Source organism: Camelina sativa, chromosome 9, assembly GCF_030686135.1.
Source record: "Camelina sativa cultivar CO46 ecotype springtype chromosome 9, ASM3068613v1".
Taxonomy (NCBI): domain Eukaryota; kingdom Viridiplantae; phylum Streptophyta; class Magnoliopsida; order Brassicales; family Brassicaceae; genus Camelina; species Camelina sativa.
Window position 1 is genome coordinate 5,422,958 of NC_141888.1, and position 15,302 is coordinate 5,438,259.

A 15,302-nucleotide genomic window follows, 5' to 3' on the forward strand; every position below is an offset into this window, starting at 1 on the left:
TCCACATACAAATAAAATATCAAGTCAGGGTGTAGGCTCACTCCAAGAGTCCAAGATCCACTCATAACCGACACTTAAAATATTCCCCTAATATATTTTAATCTAAGATACTCCATTAAAATATTTGTTAATAATACAGAGAGATATGAAAAGAGTATAAGAACCTTTCGCGTATTAATCCAAACAGATCGTCGATGTCTCCGTCTTACTTGACACAAGTCACAACAAGTATGTGTCTACGGAGAACGGAGACATTAAATATTTTTTTCAGTGTACCAATCCAAATATATATATATATATATATATATATATATGCATCTTCATATTTGTTAGAAGTTACAAATACAAATCGATTACATGCCATTGAGCGATTATATACACTTAAACGTAACTACATCAAGCCGACTTGTCGGTTGTAGAAGAAGATGATATAGCATATTGTTTTCGGATCTTATTGCCTGAGGCTGCAAAGTTACAAGAGCAGTACATATATTTTTGTACTCACTGAAAGTGATAATGTCGGTATGATGATAATTAGAAGAACGAGTATTTTATTTAAAGAATCATATTATTTGTCTTTTACTTCTTCAAAATATGGAACAGTACTCAAGTTATCATCAAGACAAGAGTCATGAATCAATCAACCAATAAAAGTAGTAGCATAAGTCACATATAAGAATCTACATGCCTTCTAAAGAGCGCTCACTTGCAAGAAACAACGTTAAATCCATCTTATTACTTGTACTTGTAGATATAGTTTTAAAACGTTATTGATCAGTAGTAATACAAAAAAAAACACAAAAGTTAGACATTGCAGAAGAAGACATATCCTAATGAAATTTGTAGTCAAAGTATCATCTTGTAGTAAAAAGCAACTTTCCCCCACATCTGAACATACACACACACATAAATCTAACAGAATTAAACACAAAAAGGAACTAATTAATTTTGTACTGGAGTTCCAAAATTTATCTTCTTTTTACTCATTTACACTATAACTATTAGTAGGAATTTACAGAGGAAAGTAAAATGTAGAATGATGGCGAGGGAATTTTCTTAACATTTGCAAGTAAACAATATTGGAGTTTCAGTTTAGGGATCCGAGAGCCTAACAATGGAACTACTTGCTAATTACTTGGCATCAGGATTAAATGAAACACAGAGAACAAATGTCACATGACCTACGATTTAATACAAACCATAAAAACTGGAATAAGGAACTGACACATAGCTAATCTCCTAACTAAAACAATCTTAAACTAACAAGACATACAAAAACTTGAACATTAAACTCTTAGTTCAGATGGTGCCAAGGACTGTACAATAACAACTCAGAATCATAAACCTTAGAAAAATCGTTACAACCCAAAAAAATTAAAACACCAAAAGTAACAATGATCATATAGCCTGAAATCGATCTTGGGCCATTTGACTTCAGCCTAAGGTTCGTCAGATACCAGGAAATCCACAATATATCATCACGTTCTCACATCCAGTCCGCCACTTTCGTTTCTAGAAGCGACCACAAAAGCCTAAGAAAAACAAAAGTTATTGCCGTAAGATAGTCCAAAACCATCAAAAGTGAAAAATATTGAATAAGAACCGACGGCGACGGTGATCGACTTAAGAGTCACACCGGAAAAATGGATACCGTCCAATGGATATGACGACTAAAAACCCCATAAACCATATGTAACAATTGAACTTAGAACCTAAGTTTTCTACAAAGTTAAGCCATTTCCATCAGCCTTCTCTCAAAAGTCGAGATATTGAATATGAAGCCTTCGGTTCAATGGACAGAAAGAATGACGGAGAGAATTTTGCCATCTTTGGTAATATAGTCTAGGTTGAAGTCCGTGTGTTACGCGTGTTGAGGTTATTTTATTTGGTCAAAGTCAAATGGATGAAAGATCCATTCTATACTAGTATTTTTGCAGCAGTTTTTGCTCAAAAATATTTTTTGGAAAGATTTTACATTTAATGCATTGACTTTAATATTAATTACCAAAACTTCAAAATTAATTATAGGTAAGATTTAAAAAAAATAAGGAAATCTTTCTACCTCATTCAAACATAATTATGTAATACAAAATTTAATACAAAATTTTTAAAACGGACATATGTTAATTAATAGATGAATAAAAAAATACGGGTATAATATCTCATATCGTCTAAAAAAACTGGGCAATGGTTCAGAGTCATACTATAAAAGAGACCAAAATAATTCCGAATACAAATGAGTAGAAATCTTGATTTATCAGACATTCAAACTTAAAAATTTTTTTTGGTTTATTTTAAAGATTTTTAAAAGGTTAAATATGAAAAATATTTAAAACTTTTAAAAATTTAAATACGATAGATATTTAAAACTTTTAAATTAAATATGATAAATATTATACCGTAGATACATAATAAATATTAAAAATTAAGATGATATAGTGTGAGTTAAAATATCTTGGAACAGGTTTATATAGCGGGACGGGTTTTATCGATATTTATATAAATTAAAAAATATCATTAATTCGGTGTTACAGGAGTAAAATGTCATTTCATTATTTTGTTAACACTATCGGTATCAGGGAATAGACATATCTAATTAAGTTGATATAAATCTTATGTAAAAAAGTAAATTATATTGTGGTATTATATGGTTTTGTTTAACAATTATTATATAATTATAACATATGTAACCAACAAATACAACTTATAATTTAAATATTTTAATTATAAATAATTTTGCTCCGCGGTGTACCGCGGGTCCTAATCTAGTTAAGTTATACAACTATGGAAAAATCGAAAGTTATAGGCGGTTAGACAACGCCAACAAAATTCGTCATGTTATTTTAGAGTTGGGTGTGAGGCAATATCAAAATTACGATATGCTTTTATGTTAGATTGAAATTAAGGATAAATGCGTTTTTGGAGATTTCGGCGATGGGTGCTTCATCTACAATTAAGGAAATATGTAGCTTTATGAGTACGTCTTGCACTCTGTTTAACCTTGTTTTAGACACATATTTTAATTTTAAAACCACATTATGTAGACAAAACAAATTCATAAATTAAATTTTAATGAGACTACATGATTTTGATGAAACTTATTTGGTAAAAAAGTTAATTGAAAAGAGCCTTGCAATTCTCAATAATCTTTATCTTTCACCATAAAAAAAGAATGAGAAAAAGTTGTAATTCTCAGATATTTAAATAAAAAGAGTTTTATCACTTACGCCATGTACATTGTCAAACATCTTTAGCAATACCACTTTTCCCAATCCATTTTTCTGTCTGCCACAGTTTCATTGCAGAAAGACTATTATACTCTCATTTTATTTTGAAACACAAATCTAATTATTTTTCCTATTTTTCTGTTTTTTGGAAAGTTGACATAAATCAGTCAGACAATTAAGTAGGCATCATTAAACGTAACGCCAATCAATAACCCAAAATTTTTCTCTAAAACCCAATTCTCTCTCTCTCCTCTTCCATCTTTGTCTCTCTCGGCTTCTCATCTTCTTTCATCTCAATCTCTTCTGGCCGTCCGCGGTGCCGTAAAATTAAAAGACCTCCGTCTGATCCGTCTTACTCTGCGAGATCTAGTTCTGCAGGTTTTATACCTAACACCACTTGGTATGATGATAGTCAATTAATTTGTGTTGTATTTAGGGTTTATGATTTTATATTCTTACCCTTTTTTTTTTGCTTTCAGTCTTCCCCAAAACACCGAAGGAAATCTTTCTAGTGGCGCCCCTAGCAGGTAAGGGGAGATAATGGTCCACAATTCTGTTAATTGTCTATTTGTTTATGCATTCAATTGTTTGTTTGGTTTGCTGTTTTATGTCTAGTTATAACAAAATAATTTGTCTACACGACAGATCTGCAGACATGGTGGACGAGATCCAAAATTTCAGGTTTTTGTCTACCCTAGTTATGTCTTTAAGTCGTTTGTATCCCTTTAGCTTTACAGAATTGATGTCCTTTGCTATCAAAAGAATATGTATTTTAGGTGGACCAGACCCAACAAATTTAGTCTTATGTCCTTTGCTCTATATAGTGTTTGGTTTAAACTTTTTATGTCCACACTGTAGGTCTGCTATCGATGCATGCATTGATCATGATGTGCCTCCGGTGGACCAGATCGAACATCTAAGGTTTTAGTCCGCCAACATTATGTCCTTTGTTCCATTTTATGGACCATATCCTTTTGTGTCAATTGCTAACAAATCAACTTGTCTACAGATACGATGGACGAGATCCAAAATCTAAGGTTTTTGTCTATCCGATTATTTCCTTAGGTTTCTTAAGTCGTCCATATCCATTTGGCTTTACATTTTGTTGTCCTCTACTATCAGTATAAACTTGTCCTAACTACAAGTCTGCTGTCAACGCATGCATTGATCATGATGTGCCTCCGGTGGACCAGACGAACATCTAAAGTTTTTGTCTGCCAACATTCTGTCTTTCTTTTCATTTTGTTGACCATATCATTTTGTGTCAATTGCTAACAAAACAACTTGTCTACATTGCAGGTCTGCAAATACGGTGGACATGATCCAAAATCCAAGATTTTTGTCTACCCAGATTATTTCCCTAGGTTTCTTAAGTAGTCAATATCCCTTTGGCTTTACATTTTGTTGTCCTTTACAATCAATATAATCTTGTCCACACTGTAGGTTTATAGTTTAGGTGGACCAGATCCAACAGGTATGTCTTTACGGACAAGTTTATCTTTGTTTAGTCCACTACATTTCTGGTCCATCGTACAATTACTTTTTGTCTATCCATCTATTTAGTCTATTAAGTTCCCAATTTTTGTTTTAAAACTATAAGTCCATCAAACTCACATATGTTTTGTCCATCGCACAGGTTTGAAGACATTCAACCTGACACTGGTGAACTCGCCGAGGACAACAATGTTACTGCACAAAGAAGGTATGTCTCTATGGACCAGTTTTGATCATTGTTAAGTCCACTGTATATTCATTTCTACACCACAATAGGTTTACTTCTTGTCTATCTGACCATGTTGTCTATTAAGTTTCTGATGGACTATTTTTGTTTTAAAACTTTAAGTCCATCGAACTCACATGTGTGTTGTCCATCGCACATGTCCGAATCTGTTCAGCTTGACATTGGTGAACTAGTGGAGGACAACAAACAAGGTACTTCTCTATGGACTAGTTTTATCATTGTTTAGTCCACTGCATTTTTATTTATGGAACATAGTATGCTTACTTTTTGTCTATCCAGCCATGTTGTCTAGTAAGTTCCATATGGACCAATTTTTATTTTCAAACAATAAGTCCATCACACTAACATGTTTGTTGTCTATTGCAGAGATCCAAAAGACATTCAGCGTGACATTTGTCAACTCTGGAGGTCAACAATGTTACTGCACCAGAGAACTCCACCGACTTTTTTTTTCCCAGATGTGTTTACGTTTAGTGTTGAACAATGACAATTACTCTAATACAGCTTAATTAAAGAGGAAAAAATCCTGCATTAATTCCCCTTTGGCATACATACAAAACAATCACATCATCACCATTTTTGTTTGTTTCAAACCACATGCCCAAGTCAATAATTTTTATTTTATTTTTCTCATTTCTTTAGGTCAAAGGGTTAACTTAGTCTTTTTACATCTCCCTCTCATGTGAGAAAATAACATTTTTCAGAAGGAATAAGTAAAAGGGGCATTCACAAAAATACCCCTTTTTCCATGTCTCTTTTTTAAAATATCCTTCATGTTGACCATTTTTAAAACTACTCCTCTTTATGTACAAAAAGATCAAATTACCCTTTCTTTGAATGACAACAAGAATGTACAGTCACCAAAATCAAAAAAATTTCCCACCAAAAATGAAAAATTTTCCCGCCATATTTTTTTTTCCTGCCAAAATCGAAAAATTTTCCCGCCAAAAAATTGAAATTTATACCTTATAAAAACCTTGTAAAAACATTTACAAGGTGTTTAAAAACCTTGTAAACGCTTTTAGAAACCTTGTAAAAGCGTTTACAATGTGTTTAAATACCTTTTAAAAACTTTTTAAAGTGTTTACAAGGTGTTTAAAAACCTTGTAAAAGCGATTATAAGGTGTCTAAAAACCTTTTAGAAAACTTTTTAAAAACATTTTGAAAACCTTTTAAAGAACTTATAAAAACCTTGTAAAAGCGTTTACAAGGTGTTTAAAAAACCTTTTAAAACTCTTTTTAAAACTTTTTAAAACCCTTTAAAGCTCTTTTAAAAATCTTATAAAAGCGTTTACAAGGTGTTTATAAGGCGGGAAATTTTTATTAAAATTTTTTTGACAAAAATTTTTTGGCGGGAAAATATGTTGGAAATTTTTTTGGCGAAAAAATTTTGTTTTTCTTTTTATTGAATAAAATATTTTTCATTTAAGGGTAAAATGATCATTAAAAATTAAAGTATGTCAAAAATAAAAATGACCAAAAAGATGGTATTTTTGAAAAGGATATATCAAAAAAGTATTTTTTACAAATTTTCTAAGTAAAATGGCATTTGTAAGAAGTTTTTTTTGAGGAAAATGGTATTTTTAATTAGCCTAATAAGTTTCTGTGATTGGCTCGAATGCAGCGAAATTGTAATTTTATTCATTAATATGAAAGCCGTGTCTATAAACTACAATCATTTTAGTTAGTACGTAAACTAATATAATATTAAACGAAAAATAATATTAAAACATTTTAAAAACCCCAATCTTTGTGTGTTTTGATTTTTGAAGGTCTATTCATCTCCTTCCCCGTCTCCCTTGTTTGCATCTTAAGCAATATTATTATAATTGATTTTTTTTTTTTTACTATAACACCAAACTTAGCCAAATCTATTGGAGAGAATGACGGCGGCTTGGGTTGGAGAGGGGGCGATTGTGGTTTCTGGGGATCAAGATGCTACTATGACTGACATCGGTTCGAAGGAGAGACCACCGGGGGATCCACCGGATGTAGCAGGGATGTGGGTATCCAAGGTTGTCGGAAATAACGCGGGTGGTAGATTATCGCCGGATGATGTGATGGATGATAGTTTTGTGGATGAGCGTGTGACTTTGGAATTTCCTGATGGAGAGGATGGTGAACCGGTGATCACTATTGGGAAGGAGGTGTTAGATGCGATGAATGGTCTATGGAAACAATGCATGATTGTTAAAGTGTTGGGCAGAAACATCTCTCTCATGGTTCTCCAACGGAAGTTGAGGGAGTTGTGGAAGCCGCGGTGTGCTATGTATGTCATGGATCTGCTGCGACAGTTCTTTATGGTGCGCTTTGAGGTGGAGGAGGAGTATTTGGCTTCTTTGACTGGTGGACCGTGGAGGGCGTTTGGGAGTTATCTCATGGTTAAAGGCTGGACCCGAGTTTCGATCCCCTCAAAGATGAGATTGTTACGACATAGGTGTGGATTCGTTTGTAGAATATCCCTGTTAATTTTTATCATAAATCCATTTTGGTGAGGATAGCACGGGGATTAGGGACGCCAGTTAAGGTGGACCTGACCACGTTACAGTTTGAGAGAGCCCGTTTTGCTAGGGTTTGTGTGGAAGTTGATCTTCGGCGACCTTTGAAAGGAACGGTGATGATTAATGGTGAGCGTTATTTTGTCTCCTACGAGGGTCTTTCCAATATTTGCTCGGGGTGTGGTATCTTTGGTCATTTTGTTCACTAATGTCCGAAGGCTTTGCCAGTTGCTCCGGTAGTCCCAATATCGCAATCAGTGCCACAGGTGTCCAGGGAGTCTGTGTCGGTGGAGGATGGTTTTACGGAGGTGTGACGTGGGGGTAGGAAGCAGGGAACCTCACAAGCTCCGGTTGTGTTTGCGGCCGGGGAGTTCCAGACCAAATCAGGAAAGAAATCTCCGGGAGATCACACAAAAAGATACGGGGAATATTGATATCCCGAATTGGTTTGGGCAGTTAGAGGTTGATTCGGATCAGCGACAATCACGGGAAAGAAATATACGGAGTGAGGCGAATAAGGAAAATGAACCACTAAATGCGCAGATGAGAATGGAGAGGCGTGCGATTGAAGTTAGCGGGAAGCAAAATTTGGTGGCTTTGGAGACTGTTGTTATTGGGCTTCGGGATGGATTGAAAGATAAGAAGGCCCAGCGGAAGAAAGGGGTTGACCTTAATGGGTCTCGGAAAATCCAGAAGGCTTCAAGGCCCACTAGAGGTTTAGTCTTTGGCCCAACGAAGGATAATACTACGGTGCTTGGGAATGGCAAACGTTTACGGGTAGAGGAAGAAAATGTTGGTCGATCTGGGGGTGCTTTCACCGCTGGTGGTGGTGGTGCAGGTGGTGAACATATCCAGAGCGGCAGTGTCTCCACATGAGGGGTGGAGGTGCAATCGGAGCTGTCAGATATGGAAATGCGGGATGTCGAGGGTGCGACTGGTGATTCGTCGGAAGGAGGGACGAGTCGAGTCGTCGCTTAATGTTGGTCCCCGGTAGTTCTACAGTTATTGGGAGAATATAAGATGAATTGTCTACTATGGAATTGGCAGGGGGCGAATAAACCCACTTTTCAAAGATCGATTAGGTATATGATGAAGAAGTTTCCTACTGACATTTTAGCTCTGTTCGAGACACATGCCAGGGGTGATAGAGCGAGCCGAATTTGTCATGGATTGGGGTTTGAGAACTCTTTTCGAGTGGATGCACTACAACAAATATCTACATTGATAACAGTACAGAAACTCTTTTACAAACGCTATGTTAGGCCACTGTTATCGTAGGTACTATACATATGATAGCACCGGATACATATGCTATAATAAAGTCCTCTACCATAGCAGTACCGAAATGCTATGTTATTGCGCTTTTCTAATTTTTTAAACTAATGTCATAAGTCATTTTACACGCTATGTTAGGAGCTTCTACGATTAATGCTATTTTATATAATGTGGTAGTATTTTTTTTTTCAAAATTTATTAAATTAGATTTTATATTTTTATATTTCATAAAATAATCAACATACATAACTTTAATATTATATTAACCAAGATAAGTCTTATATAACATCAAATGCCACCAAGTCTTAAACAAAATAAAACTAACATTACAAAGAACAAGAACAGAGACAAGCTTTACATGTACATGTACCCCATCCAAGCCTTTCTTCTGCTCACTTTCCCTTGAAACAATCCAATGAACAGCCACTAGTTCACTTTGAATATATGAAAAGGCATGTTCCACGTTATCCTCTCCATATGCATCTGCTCATATGAAACAAACGAATTATGAGAAGCCACAATCTGCCATTAACCCTATAAGCACATAGCAATCACATAGAAATCACATAGAGATAAACAAACCCTAAAATGTAATTGTAAACAAAACAAAAAAAAAGAGTCAAAAGTTGAATAACTTGTGACCCCCAAGTTGAATCGGTTCACAAGCAATGGTAAAAATCTTACTTTTTGTACAGTTGGTGAAGTCGTAGGACACACAAAGGATTAAACAAGTGAGATGAAAAACAGGAAAATAGATTCAAAGTGTTTACAAACCTGGTTGCCAATCACCATCCTTTGGAATTCATCGCTCCCCTGTTGTAGCTTTTCAATCTGGGACTTCAAAGCTGATGTGTTTTTGGCTTCCTGTAAAAAGAGAAAAAATCTAATGTCAATCAAAACTCTAAGCGAAAAAAATTAACCCCTCAATTGTCCAGAGAAGCAACACCAATCCAACAGAGCTTAAACAAAACAAAGCTCAAAAAAATTAACTCATAACAAAGTCAGACCCTCATGACTGGCTTTTCCGTAGATACAAGGTTGTGGTATGTCTAATAATCTGCAAAGCTCTTTGTTCCCAAACACTTAAGCTTATCTGCAAGCCCATCAAGTCGACCATGAAACTTTAGTTAGCATAATTATAAAATAAACCTACCATTGTAAAGATAAAGACAAAATTTTTGTGGTGGTCACTTGAGACTCGATTTTTTTTCCTCTATCTACAAATACGTCTCCCTACAAACTTCTAATCATGTTTAACTACACCTAATCAATAGCAGCCATAAGAAAATAATCAAACAAGTTTCCCAAGTACAAAATCTGGAAAACAAATCAAAGAAATTAATAAACCTGGGAATGGTGAAGTCTTCTGATTCATGTTGCTTCAATAGCCTTAAGAGTGAACAATTTTCTTGGCTTCACTTCAACTCCTGCAAATACACAAATCGTTGATCAACACCCAGCTCCATGAAAAAACAAAAAACATCCAAATTTAAAGCTTCTAAATTAACTTCAACATCAGGTTTATCCTCAAAGAACAAAAAAGTATTTGGAGTACCTCAAGTTTCATGAGATGTTCAAGGATTGCTGCTCCTACACATGTAACCCTACTAGGAGAAATTAAAAGGATCTCTTCGACTTTAGCAATTAAAGACAAACAAACCACAACTAAACTACAACGAAACTGATGTTTAACTCCTTTAGCAGATCTGAATTTTATTTCTCACTCACCAATTTAAGAAAACTTAAACAAGGACCAATTATGAACTGTGTACCTCCTTCTCGTTAAAGTCAGATCGATAAGTTGCAACAAGGACCAATTCTGAACGTTTACCTCCGAGATACAGGTCTTTAATGGTGTCAAGTTCCTTCTCCCTCTGGACCCTCTCTCTCTCAAATAATTTCTCAACCCACGCCTTCTTCCTAGCCTTAGCCTCCTCTCGCTCCTTAATGACGGTCATGCTCACGGTCTCTCTCTCGCTCTCGCTCTCTGTCTTTCTTTCTCTCTTCCTGCCGATATCGGTCTTGATCCTTGTCCCGATTGTGTTATATCCATTGGCATCTTCAGTCTTGAGCTGGGAGCAACCGATTTGATCGCGGTGAAGATTTCACAGTGGAATCTATGGGAGAGTCGAAGAGATGACCTAGTTTAGATTTGGGGATTTTTTTTATAATGTTTGTCGTAAAGAGAGAGGTATGTTTTTTTTTTCTTTGCGACACTTAAAAAACTTTTGGATCTGAGGTATACGGGGCTTAAGTGATTTTTTCTCAAAATATTGGTGGAATAAATGATTTTAGTGTCCCGCTTGATGTTTTTTTTTGTTAACGTTGTTTTAGTGCTATTGTATAGTAATTAAAAATAAAGTTTATCTTTCATAACAGTTATAGAAAATGAGCTATCATCTTGTGCTATCAATGTAGATATTTCTTGTAGTGATGCAGAGGGGCAGAGAGGTGGAATATGGTTACTCTGGAGATCCGGTATTGGTGATGTGGTTGTAGTTGACACGACAGATCAATATGTGGCTGTTCGGGTGGAGAATGGGGTGGACGTGCTTACTCTGGTCGTCGTGTATGCAGCACCAACAGTCTCGAGACGAAGTGGTTTATGGGAGAAGATTCATAATGTGATGCAAGATGTAGAGGGTCCGCTCATTGTTGGGGGGGACTTCAACACCATTGTTCCCGTTGATGAGCGAACTGGGGGGAATGGGAGGTTGTCCGCCGATTCATTGGCCTTTGGGGATTGGATCAATGCGGAGTCGTTGATTGATATGGGTTATCGCGGCAACAAGTTCACTTGGAGGAGAGGTAAAGTGGAACAAAACTTTGTCGCAAAGCGTTTGGATCGCGTTTTATGCTGTGCTCACACACGATTAAAATGGCAAGATGCTCGAGTCTCTCATCTTCCTTTTCTAGCATCTGATCATGCACCGTTGTATGTTCAATTGAGTCCGGAGGGTGAGAGGGATCCGTCTCGACGCCCATTTCGCTTTGAGGCGGCTTGGATGAGTCATCCAAATTTTAAGGAGCTCGTGATGTCGTCTTGGAGGAGGGACATGACAACTCCGGAGGCTCTGGAAGCGTTGAGGGTGATCTTAAAGAAGTGGAATAGAGATGTGTTTGGGGACGTCCATAAGAAGAAGGAGGGGTTGCTGGCTGAAATTAAAGTTATCCAAGATACATTGGAGCATGTTCAAACGAATGAGTTGCTACAGAAGGAGGACGGTTTACTACAGGAACTGGATGTGGTGCTAGAGCAGGAAGAAGTTCTTTGGTTTCAGAAGTCGCGTGAGAAGTGGATGGTGCATGGGGACAGAAACACAAGGTACTTTCATACCTCCACAGTTATTAGAAGACGGAGAAATCGTATAGAAGCTTTGAAAGATGATGAGGGTCGTTGGTTGACTGATCCACGAGAATTAGAGCAGCTCGCGGTGTCTTATTACAGGCGTTTGTATTCTATGGAGGATATAGACCCGGTGGTGGCTCCACTTCCCAGGGAAGGTTTTCAACAGTTGAATAGTGATAATTTACGGGTGTTGGGCAAGTCAGTGGTGGCGTCTGAGGTTGAAGCAGCGTTGCAGGGTATGGGACCATACAAGGCTCCGGGGCCAGACGGCTATTAACCAGTCTTCTATCAGAAATGTTGGGAGGTAGTTAGTGAATCTATTCGCTGCTGTGTTCTGCGCTTCTTTGAGACAGGGGAACTACCGGAGGATTTGAATGATGCTTTGGTGGTGCTGATTCCAAAAGTGGGGAATCCAGAGAAGATTCAGCAATTTCGTCCTATAAGTCTCTACAATCTTCTGTTCAAAATAGTAACGAAGGTGATGGTCCTGAGGTTGAAGCAGTTTATGCCTAAGCTCATCGGACCGACTCAATCTAGTTTTATTCCTGGAAGACTAAGTATCGATAATATTGTGGTGGTTCAGGAATCTGTTCATTCAATGCGGCGTAAGAAAGGTCGCAAAGGCTGGATGTTGTTGAAGCTAGACTTGGAGAAAGCCTATGATCGCATTAGATGGGATTTCCTGGAGGACACCCTTAACGCATCAGGCCTGTCAGCTACATGGGTTCGATGGATTATGGCGTGTGTGACTGGTTCTTCAATGAATGTGTTGTGGAATGGAGAGAAGACAACGCCCTTTACACCATCAAGGGGTTTAAGACAAGGAGATCCGCTTTCTCCATACCTTTTCGTCTTATGTCTTGAGCGTCTTTGCCATCTAATAGAGCTGTCTATAATGGAGAAGAAGTGGAAACCAATCCAGTTGTCTCGTGGGGGTCCTCTACTTTCACATGTATGCTTTGCAGACGACTTGATGCTTTTTGCTGAGGCTTCAGTTTCACAGGTTCGCATTATACGAAAGGTGTTGGAAACATTCTGCATTGCCTTGGGTCAGAAGGTGAGTTTAGAGAAGTCGAAGATCTTCTTCTCTAACAATGTCTCTAGGGAATTGGGGACGCTTATCAGTGCTGAAAGTGGGATACAAGCTACATCAGACTTGGGAAAATACTTGGGAATGCCTGTTTTGCAGAAGCGTATTAACAAGGAGACTTTTGGTGAAGTCTTGGCGCGTGTGTCGGCTAAGCTTGCAGGATGGAAGGGTAAATGTTTAAGTTTTGCTGGGCGTCTTACACTCACAAAAGCGGTGCTCACCTCTATACCAGTTCACACTATGAGTGTGATTGCATTACCGGCGTCTCTGCTGACTGAGCTGGATAAGGTCTCGAGGTCTTTTCTCTGGGGTAGTACTGGTGAGAAAAAAGACAACATCTTATTGCTTGGGATCGAGTGTGTTTAACTAAGAAGGAGGGTGGAGTGGGTGTACGGAAAGCTAAGGCCATGAATAAGGCTCTCTTGGCAAAGATTGGATGGCGCCTGCTACATAATAAAGAGAGTCTTTGGGCTAAGGTGCTACGGAGCAAGTATAAAGTGGGGGATATTTCACATACTGACTGGTTGAAGCCCAAGTCTACATGGTCCTCGACGTGGCGGAGTGTGGGGATTGGGATTCGGGAGGTTATTTTACAAGGTCACAGTTGGATCCTTGGTAATGGCCGTGATATTCGATTTTGGAAGGACCAGTGGCTTATGAATGAGCCTTTGCTCAACTTGGTGGCCATTCAGCTACCGATAGGGAGGGAAGAGGAGCTTGTGAAGGATCTCTGGCTAGATGGTGTTGGTTGGGTGATGTATCGCATTGCTCCTTATGTCTCTGAGGGGGTCTGTCTACGGTTGCGTGCGGTCGTTGTGGACAATGTCACAGGGGCGAAAGACCGTTTATCTTGGGGAGAGAGCTCTGATGGGTGTTTTTCGGTGACATCAGCTTACAAGGCCTTGACACAGGAAGGTGTTCTGGGGACCAATATGGAGGGTTTTTGGGCCAGTGTGTGGAGATTTGTTGCTCCAGAACGGGTTAGAACTTTTCTCTGGATGGTGGGGCATCAGGTAATAATGACAAATGCAGAAAGGTATCGTCGGCATATAGGTGATATACCAAACTGTCAGGTTTGTCATGGTGGGGTTGAGACGATCATACATGTTTTAAGGGACTGTGGGGCTATGGCGGGTTTATGGAGATGTTTGGTTCCGCCTGCAAAACACTCCCGATTCTTCGCTGCTACCCTTCTTGAATGGTTGTATGAGAATCTGTGTAGTACGTCACAAGTTGGAGAGTCTTTGTGGTCAACACAGTTTGGTATGGCAGTTCGGTGGGATTGGAAGTGGCGCTGTGGAAATGTTTTTGGTAGCACGAGTAAATGTCGTGATCGTGTTAAATTCATCAAGGAATTAGCAAAAGATGTGAGCGGTGCGGCTTGTTTAAATAGTAGTCTCTGTACTTTGCCTACAAGAGTGGATCGAATGATTGCTTGGACTGCTCCTTCGGATGGTTGGTTGAAGATTAATACTGATGGAGCGGTTCGAGGGCAACCTGGTATGGCAACGGCAGGTGGCGTTCTACGTGATAGTTCTGGGTCTTGGATAGGTGGCTTTGCTCTTCGGATAGGCATCTGTTCTGTCCCTTTGGCAGAACTTTGGGGTGTTTACTATGGCCTTGTCATGGCGTGGGAGAGGCGTGTAACTAGAGTGGAGTTGGAGGTTGATTCGAAAGTGGTGGTTGGTTTTCTCGAGACAGGGGTTAGCGAGGCTCATCCTCTGTCTTTCCTGGTACATTTGTGCCATGGCTTCATTTCAAGGGACTGGTGTGTCCGGGTTTCACATGTGTATAGAGAAGCTAATCGCCTCACGGATGGTTTAGTGGACTATGCTTTTTCGCTGGAGTTAGGTTTTCATGCTTTAGATGTTGTTCCAAGTTGTATTGCTCATCTTTTGTTGAGTGACGTTCAGGGCTGGCTAGTTTACGCCGTGTTTGTATTTGATTTTCTTTTAGTTTAATAAAGTAGGGGAGACTTTTGTCTCCCTGTCCCTTACCAAAAAAAAATTATAATTGATTTTTCAGTTTTTTAATAACACATTACGTCTCGAACGGGAACAATCAAAACTATTTTGTTTTAGATTCAGATTTTTTGTAGATCAAGTTGTGTTTCCTTATGTAG

General features: G+C 38.1%; 3 long non-coding RNA genes across 26 annotated transcripts; 1 reads left to right on the top strand and 2 right to left on the bottom strand.

Moving 5' to 3' along the window:
* Window positions 1–1,051: 1,051 nt before the first annotated feature.
* LOC147937754 (uncharacterized) lies at window positions 1,052–1,870 on the bottom strand. The gene is made up of 2 exons (XR_015565238.1): window positions 1,652–1,870; window positions 1,052–1,532 (listed from the first exon to the last, which is right to left on the bottom strand). It is a non-coding gene; the product is annotated as an uncharacterized LOC147937754 (long non-coding RNA).
* Window positions 1,871–3,437: 1,567 nt separating this feature from the next.
* On the top strand, window positions 3,438–5,587 carry LOC104710529 (uncharacterized). Of its 6 annotated transcripts, none has more exons than XR_015567226.1 (10): window positions 3,438–3,627; window positions 3,707–3,754; window positions 3,873–3,908; window positions 4,086–4,148; window positions 4,237–4,264; window positions 4,350–4,439; window positions 4,527–4,701; window positions 4,864–4,929; window positions 5,071–5,159; window positions 5,335–5,587. It is a non-coding gene; the product is annotated as an uncharacterized LOC104710529 (long non-coding RNA). The 6 variants fall into 6 exon arrangements; XR_015567230.1 differs by having other exon boundaries at window positions 4,350–4,433; XR_015567227.1 differs by having other exon boundaries at window positions 5,123–5,159; window positions 5,335–5,507.
* Window positions 5,588–8,983: 3,396 nt separating this feature from the next.
* Window positions 8,984–11,089, bottom strand: LOC104725486 (uncharacterized). 19 transcript variants are annotated; one of them, XR_015566771.1, is made up of 7 exons: window positions 10,851–11,089; window positions 10,573–10,813; window positions 10,297–10,345; window positions 10,089–10,168; window positions 9,749–9,834; window positions 9,516–9,605; window positions 8,984–9,224 (listed from the first exon to the last, which is right to left on the bottom strand). It is a non-coding gene; the product is annotated as an uncharacterized LOC104725486 (long non-coding RNA). The 19 variants fall into 19 exon arrangements; XR_015566775.1 differs by having other exon boundaries at window positions 9,749–9,862; XR_015566772.1 differs by having other exon boundaries at window positions 10,297–10,348.
* Between the last annotated feature and the right edge of the window lie 4,213 nt (window positions 11,090–15,302).